This window comes from Triticum aestivum, chromosome 5B (assembly GCF_018294505.1).
Source record: "Triticum aestivum cultivar Chinese Spring chromosome 5B, IWGSC CS RefSeq v2.1, whole genome shotgun sequence".
NCBI classification, from domain to species: domain Eukaryota; kingdom Viridiplantae; phylum Streptophyta; class Magnoliopsida; order Poales; family Poaceae; genus Triticum; species Triticum aestivum.
The window spans coordinates 572,682,346-572,691,329 of NC_057807.1; positions in this window are offsets into that span (position 1 = coordinate 572,682,346).

An 8,984-nucleotide genomic window follows, 5' to 3' on the forward strand; every position below is an offset into this window, starting at 1 on the left:
TATGCTTCCCTACCGTCCCAATATGGGTCCTCACATAGGCCGCTTCAGCCTAGATGATCAGTCCTGCATTGGTCTCGAGATTGACAATAGCTGGCCCTTCCCAAAGAATCACTTCTGGTTCAAAGCAAGCTTTTCCAACACTGACGAGTGGTTGAGCTGAGGTTCATTTCATCGCTTTGTTATTTGTTGTGTGATAAAAACTTTACTAGAATGTTTTTTTGGAAATGATCTATAATCCAACATGTATCCTCGTTTTCGTTGTGGGTTGATGACTTGTTGTATGTAATCAATGGTACATTTGCATATACGTCCATCAACTCATGCCTGCTAGTGGTGTCCATATGAACAGTGCTAGTGATTTAAGTTGCAAAAATTAGATAGTGCTAGTGATTTTTAGCTGCATATTTTGAAAATCGCAGTGTTACAAGGTCAACAAAAGGCAATGTTACTAGATAAACAAATGTCAATCTTTCCAGTTTGACAAATGGCAACATACCCAAAATGACAGATATGCAAATCTTACCCAATTGTTTGTATGTGGTTGCACACGGGTCATGCAGAACAAGCGTTTGCGTTGAAGGGATGCAGAAATCATGCTCGGACCATTTTCCCATGGCTTCCTGGGGAAGCTGTTGGTTTAAATCCGGGTGTTCTACCTAAAATGTTTGTGATGAGTGCTTTATATTTAAAAACCATTGACGTTTTTTTCAAAAGAAAGTGGTTTGATAAGTCTGTACATTAAGAGAGAAAAACGCAAGTCTGCTCAAATCATATCTTTCATTCAGTCACACTACGGATTTATATTCATATGATCGCGAATTCAAGATACAGTATTAAACCCCAAATAAATATTTCCGATGGTGGCGGAGACGGCGTGCCGCGCCGTCGTTGTCGTCCTCCAGAACGTCATTGTTGAAGTTTTCAAGGCAGCACAAAATATTCTTCACTTGAAAATCAAACATCATGTTGTCGCACGATCGACGAGCAGGGCGCGGGAGGACGGCAACTGGCGCCGCTGAGAGGTAGCGGTCGACGGCAACGTCTGATACGTCTCCAACGTATCTATAATTTTTTATTGTTCCATGCTATTATATTACCTGTTTTGGATGTTTATGGACTTTACTTTACACTTTTATATCATTTTTAGGACTAACGTACTAACCGGAGGCCCGGCCCGAATTGCTATTTTTTTGCCTATTTCAGTATATTGAAGGAAAGGAATATCAAACGGAGTCCAAACGGAATAAAACATTCGGGAGCTATCTTTTTGGAACAAACGCAATCCATGAGACTTGGAGTGGACGTCAAGAAGCAGCCGAGGCGGCCACGACGGTGGCCGACGCGCCCAGTAAGGGTGGGCGCGCCCCCCTGCCTTGTGGGCCCCTCGTGGCTCCCCTGACCGACTTACTTCGCATATATATATACAGACGGTCTATTCTGCTAATATTAGCAGAATAACTATTCTGCACACCACTTCGGCACTGCACGCTCAACAGAAGCGCACTGCATCATTTTGACGACGAGCACTGCAATAGAGACTAGTGAACTTCGTGTCGAAAAAAATTGCACGCGGTGTTTTTTCGGTACTGTTTTCACTCTAATTTTTTAACCGTTTATCGGAATGAGGCGTGTAATATACCATTGAAAAGTTATGGATTAGGCACAACTTTGACATGTTGAACACTTTTCGAGATTCCACACGGTTTAAGAGCAGTTTTGAAAATAGTGCGGCGGATGACGAGTGGCAGCGAGCGTTTTTTCGCGTTTTTTTCTAAAACGCTTGTCGGAATGAAGCAAATGATACGCCGTTGGATAGATATCATCGAGGTGCATCTTTTTCATATATAAATCTTTCTCTAATTCGTTATGGTTTAAGAGCGGTTTCAAATTTACTAAATCGCGGAATTCTGTTTTTCAAGTTTTTTAAAATTTTTGGTACTGTTTTCGCTCCAGTTTTTGAACCGTTTGTCGAAATGGGGCGTGTGATACGCCGTTGGAAAGCTACGGACAAGGCACAACTTTCATATGTTGAAATAGTTTTGCGATTCCTTACGGTTTTTAGTTAATTTTGAAAATCGTGCAGCTGACTTCGAGAGGCAGCGGCTGTTTTTTCTTGAAATTTTTGCAAACCGCTGGTCGGAATGATTCAAACTATACGCTCTTCGAAAGATATCGAGGAGACGGAACTTTTTCATGTAGAACACACTCTCTAATTCTTTACAGTTTAAGAGCAGTTTTAAAATTAGTGAAAAGCGGACACTCTGTTTTTTCGCGACACCAAAATCTTCGTGGGACAGAAAAACGCACTGCTTCAAACGGAAAACCGCGCTGCATCGAGCAGTCATGTGAACTGCATCGTTTCTTTTGTCGAACACAAATTTTTCTCATACGAGTTTTGTTGTCTTTTTTTCAAACTTTTTGTGAATGAGAGTGGACTGCAGAGAGGAGGCAAGTGACCCGTGACATATATCGAAGTGAACCTCATCGCTTTCTTTATTGTTGCGCTAAATTTTTTAGCACTTTCATTTTGGACACAAGTGAACAACATCACTCTAAAAAGTGAACCACATCCGATGACCAAAAGCACTGCATGCGTTGATGTAGTCGACTGATTTTTAAAGCACACGAAACAATTTTGCACTTCATACATAGATGAGTGGACTGCATGTCTTTTCGTGTATTTTTCCTGTTTGTTTTTCTTTTCTTGTTTTTTGTTCGCCTATACCTATAAATTAACCGCACTACACAACAAAGTCAAGAGTACAACATCCAACAATTAACTGCACTGCTTAAGGCATAACAAGTTTTTTAACGCAAAAAGAACATCAAGAATAAACAACCATTTTTTGGTTTCCACGAATACGCACTGCACTACAAATATGAACGCTGAAATAAGCATATGAAACTCCATGGGATCCAACTGTACTGCTGTGTATTAGGTGGCTACCGAACTACACGCTGCTATGTGCAAAACCACGCGCATGTCGCCGATGAGCTGCACGGCGTCGCCATCAGTACTGCTTTTGTCGGGGGCGCCTGTGGCCTCGTCAAGCATAATTTTTTTGACAAGAAAAGAACATAAGATCCCCGTGGATGAGCTGCACCTCCACGCGCGCCGAACCACACCGCAATTCCACCGTCGCTAAACCGCACTACAATTTTTGCAACGTGCTTACCCCCAAAAAATAGAACAGCACATCCACGGGCGTCGAACCACACGACCCCACGCACCGAACCGCATGCCGTCGGGGATGAGCTAGCACAGCCACGGTTGCACTGCACACCACGGCAGCGGCTTCCACACAGGAGGGGAGTGGGGCGGCGCAGATTAGGAGAACTCCACCGCGGGGCTGATGCAGGGCAGCAGGGCAAGGCAGGGCCACGACAGAAAGAACATCTCATCTAGGCAGGGGCGTGGGGGGAACCAGATCAGTGCTGGTTGGTGGCGACGTAGACTGGGCGCGAAGGATCTCGCTGGATCCTCCACGAGGGCGGCGCCGGAGGAGAACCCTCCTACCTCTTTTTTCTCTGCCCGTGGCCTCCTACCTCCACTTAGTGGACCACATGCCCTGGACGGGCGACCTGCAAACAAAGACAGGAACGAGGGTGAGCAGGGAATAGGCGATGCAGCTCGTCGGCATCGGGGAACGGCGTCACACCTCGAGAATGGGCGGATCCGGTCAGAGGAGAGGGGAGCCCTTCGGTGATGGAGATGCAGTCCAGAGACGGCCGAGGGAAGATGGGGGGTTGGTTGCCGCATCCATGGCCGTCGCGACCGATTCCCGTGGTTTAAAGGCGCGCCGGGAGCCGATGGTGGACGGAATCCGATGGTTGATGCCACGCCAGGAGCCGATGGCGGCCGGATCCGGCGGTTTGAGGCCTCGTTGGGGGCTGGTGGTGGTCGGATCCAGCGGTCTGAGGTCGTGCGTGGGGCTGGTGGCGGCCGGATCCGATGGTTGGGACCGCGCCGGAGGCTGTTGGCAGCCGGATCCGGTGGTTCAGGCCACGGCTAGGGCTGGTGGAAGCGGAGGGAGTGGGGAGGAAGAAGGTTGGGGAAGCGGGGAGAGGAAGGAGGTGGGCTGGGGGTGAGGGGGTGCGGGGCAGGGAGAGGGATGAAGAACGTGGGGTTGGGGCTGGGGTTAAGGTGGTTGGAGGTGGTGCGGCGCCCAAGTGGGGAAGAGATTGTAGCTACCAGGTTCGATCAGAGGTGTTATCAGAATAAGAAAGCGGTGTGCAGAATAAGACTCTTAAGGGTGTTATCATAATAGACCCACCCTATATATATATATATATATATATATATATATATATATATATATATATATAGGGCTGGACTATTCGGTTACCGGTAACAGAATATTATTCTGTTACCCTCGGTCCCTATAAGGGTGCGACGCGCAGGCCACAGGAGAAACTCCCCAACCCGTCCCCAACCTAGCCTGACTCCTACCGCCGGAGGCAGCCGTCGCGGGCGAGCGAGCGACGGCGGCAGCCGGAGCGAGGGAGCCCGCGGTGTCGTGATGGGTCGCTCCTCCGACCCACGCGCTGTCGCCGGCCGGCCGTCCACATGCCTCCCCACTGACGGGCTCGCCGGCCCCTCCCCGCGCGCCTTCCCTCCGACAGGCGCCGGCCCCTCCCCGCGCACCTCCCCGTCGACGGGTGCCGGATCCTCCCCGCGCGCCTCCCATGCGACGAGCTCGCCGGCCCGTCCCGACCTCCGGCAGCTGCCGCGGCCCGTCCCCGCCTCCGGTGGCTGTCGCGCGCAATCCCAGCCTCCCTCCACCGACGTGCACCGCCATCCCCGCCCCGCGCCGCCAGCTCAAGCCCCTCCATCGTGCGCCGCCACTCTGAGCCCCGCCGCCCTGCGCCTATCACCCCCACCTTGCGCAGCATCCTACCAACCGGACCAGCCGCCGGCCGAATCCAGTCTCGCCCCCGAGCTTCGTCTTCTTCCTCGCCGAGACATGCGACAGCCACCCCAGTTCGGGCGTAGTAAGTACCTCGGTACGAGTTAAAAACGATGGTCCGTTCGGAATAAAAGAAATGGCAGAAATTCAAATTGTAAAAATTCAAGCAAAAAAAGAAACCTCATGAAAATCCTGCTTAGTAAGTACCTCAGTACAAGTCGTAAAATGAGAGAAGTTCACAACATCATTGTCAAAAAAATGTTGAGTTAAAAAAACACATTTTCTTTTTGAATAAAATATCATTCAGTTTGATGATACAAACCATACAAGTACAGGGGCAATGATACAATAAACCGTTGAAAACTTACGAGAAAAATATTACCCAAAAACATAGGAAAGTCTAGTTAGTGAAAACACGCTTAGTACAAACCCATGCAAGCATCAGTACAAAGTACCATTTTTCAGAACCATTCAAAATTACTCTACAAAAAATAGCTCAGTATAAACATACACATATATCAGTACGACTACTCTGTTTTTCAAACGAGAAAACAGCAGGATCCGTCATGCCGTATTCAAAATTACTCTTAAATGGTTGCGAAGTAGAGAAAACGTTCAACATGACTAAGTTCCGAATTTTCGATAGCTATCCAACGGTATACTATTTTCCATATTTCGACAAACTTTTCAAAAAAATCGCGTTCAAAATCAAATTTGACCGTATTCGAATTCATTTTTAAACCGTAAGAAATTAGAAAAACATTTCTATACGAAAAAGTTGTGCATTTTATATAACTTTCCAACGCCGTATCATTTGCGTAAATCCGACAAACCGTTTGCAAAAAATTGCGAAAATACGTTTCACCCAGAATTTCACTGTTTTTCAAATTACTTTTAAATCATATAGAATTAGAAAAAAATACATATATGGAAGATGCGGATTTTCACCAGCTTTCCAACATCATCTTATTTGCTCAATTCCGACAAACCGTTTGAAAATTGAGTCCAAAATACGATTCACGTTTTCGGTTTTGAAAAAAAATGGTTTTTTCAAAACTGCTCTTAAACCATAATGATTTTGCAAAAACATTCAATATACTTGAAATATGGTTGTCAAGAGCTTTCCAACGATATATTACATGCCCCGTGTCACGCCCAACATGCGACCCTATCCAAAAGGAACTCGAAGGTCCCACCAAGGATAGACCCGCATATTGAAATGCTTTTGCAAGGTAGATATCATTACATCAACATTACATAATAGATGGGGATACATACATAAGGCATACAATGCCACAAGAATACAACATCACAATACATAAGAGCATCATCCGACTACGGATGAAACACAAACAGAAACTCAAACGACATCCACCCTGCTAGCCCAGGCTGCCGACCTGGAACCTATCCCCTGATCGAAGAAGCAGAAGAAGAACTCAATGCAAGCAAGCATCGCTCTCGCGTCATGATCATCGCACAACCTGTACCTGCAACTGTTGTTGTAGTAATCTGTGAGCCACGAGGACTCAGCAATCCCATTACCATGGGTATCAAGACTAGCAAAGCTTAAAGGGAAAGGAAGGGGTAAAGTGGTGAGGCTGCAGCAGCGGCTAAGCATGATATGGTGGCTAACATACGCAAAGAAGAGCGAGAAGAGAACAAGCGGAACGGTCGTCAACTAGTAATGATCAAGAAGTGATCCTGAACTCCTACTTACGTCAAACATAACACAGAAACCGTGTTCACTTCTGCAAGGGCATTTCCCTATCTTATGTGTTGGATGATGATGACAACCATTTGTTGGTCTAATCCTGTGCTAATTATTTCAGGTTCTCAATGATTAGGCTTTCATCGGTTAGTGGTTCTCTCTCGAAGGAATCATTTGAAGAAGGGATCCTCTACGCTTTTATCTCTTTGGTCGTAGGGATCCCGTTCACTCTAGAGGGAATCCTCTGTGGATAGAATAGGGGAGTCCATTCTCGTTCACATCCTTTCCTCCTTTTCTAGTCGAGAGAGTGCCTTCCTCCTCATCTAATCCTTGATGTGTGTTCCCGGCGGTTGTACCGCTCGTCCGAGCGGTTGTACCGCTGGATCTTGACGCTACTTTGCTGCTATCGAGCGGTGGTACCGCTGCCTCCGGGTGGTGGTACCGCCATCTGACTCTGCATAGTCCAGCAGCGGTTGTTCCGGTCATGTACCGCCCATGTACCGGTCAGGCTTCTGTCCTGATGCGGTGGTTGGGCAGTGGTGGCCCGGTTGGTCCGGTTGATCCTATTCAACCGGTACAACCGGAGGTTCGAGCGGTTCTTCCGCTCGTTCCTTAGCCGCTCAAGCGATCAAGACTAGGCGGTTGCACCGGCCCTGCACCGCCCAACTACCGCCCTCAAGGGTGACTCCGTTCTGTTTAGGTGCGGTAGTTGTGCGGTAGCTGGGCGGTTGGTCCAGTTTTTTGCTAATGACCGGTACTACCGCCCGATGGCCCGGTTGTACCGCCTGGTAGGGTTCTGCAGTTGCATCGTGAGTCCCGGTTGTACCGGGACAAGGAGCGGTTGTACCGCTGCAGTACTGAAAACACAGTAACGGTTGGATTTTAGTGGGTTGCTATATAAGGTGGTTCCTCCACCTACCACGCCCTATCTCTTACCTCTCTCACTCCACCATTGATGCTCTCAAGCTCTCTTGCCCGATCTCTCTCTCTAGCCACTCAAACTTGTTGATGTGCTAGGGTTTGAAGGAGGAGACCTAGATCTACACTTCCACCAAAGGATATTTACTTCCCCCATACTTTCTTGTGTGGATTTCGTTACTCTTGGTGCTTGAGCACCCTAGACGGTTGAGGTCACCTCGAGGCCATATTCCATTGTGGTGAAGCTTCGTGGTTTCGTTGGGAGCCTCCGATTGTTGTGGAGATTGCCCCAACCTTGTTTGTAAAGGTCCGGTTGCCGCCTTCAAGGGCTCCAATAGTGGAATCACGGCATCTCGCATTGTGTGAGGGCGTGAGGAGATTACGGTGGCCCTAGTGGCTTCTTGGGGAGCATTGTGCCTCCACACCGCTCCAACGGAGACGTACTTCCCCTTAAAAGGAAGGAACTTCGGTAACACATCCTCGTCTCCACCGGCTCCACTCTTGGTTATTTCGTGCCTTTACTTTTGCAAGCCTACTTGTTGTTACATCCTTGCTTGCTTGTGTGCTAGTTGTTATTGCATCATATAGGTTGCTCACCTAGTTGCACATCTAGACAACCTATTTTGTTGCAAAGTTTAATTTGGTAAAGAAAAGCTTAAAAATTGTTAGTTGCCTATTCACCCCCCCTCTAGTCAACCATATCGATCCTTTCAATTGGTATCAGAGCCTCGTCTCTTTATTAAGGACTTTGCCGTCCGAAGAGTATGGTTGACGTCAACGACGGTGCGGAGGAACACTCCGGTGTGAATCCCATCTCGTCTTCGGCCGAAGGGGGAACCTCGGTCTCTCGTGAGGAATTCAATGTGGCTTTAGACACATTGAAAACCTCCATGACGGCCGAGGTTAAAAGCATGTTTACTGAATTCCTAGAGGGACTCAAACTATCTACCTTGCCGATGAAAGTGGGTGATCCCACTAACAAGGTGACGGATGCTAACCCCGACAAGGGGGAAGCTAATAGTGAAAAGAGTCCGTCTACTAGTGGTAGAAATGGCACCGGCATCTTTGCCCATGTGGAACCCCCGGTGTATAAAGGACCGATCCCCTCTACGCATTTGAATCATGCCGGTCCTCCTCCTAAATATGTGAAAAATGAAGATTTTGATTCTTGGGTCTATCGCTTCAAGCGTCATTTAAAACATGTGAATACTAACCTTTGGAGAATTATTGAAGAAGGTTTCTATCCTCATGATCCAAGCAACTTCACCCCTCGAGAAGAAGTGGACAACCAATTCAATGAGAGTGCTCTCTTCATCATCCAAGATGCTATCCTTCCCGAAGATCTCCCTCATCTTCGACCTCATGTCATGGCTAAAGAAGCATGGAAGTGTGTCGAGCGTATGTATAGAGGAAGTGCTAGCATTCAACGCTCCAACTATGAAGTGGTGCAA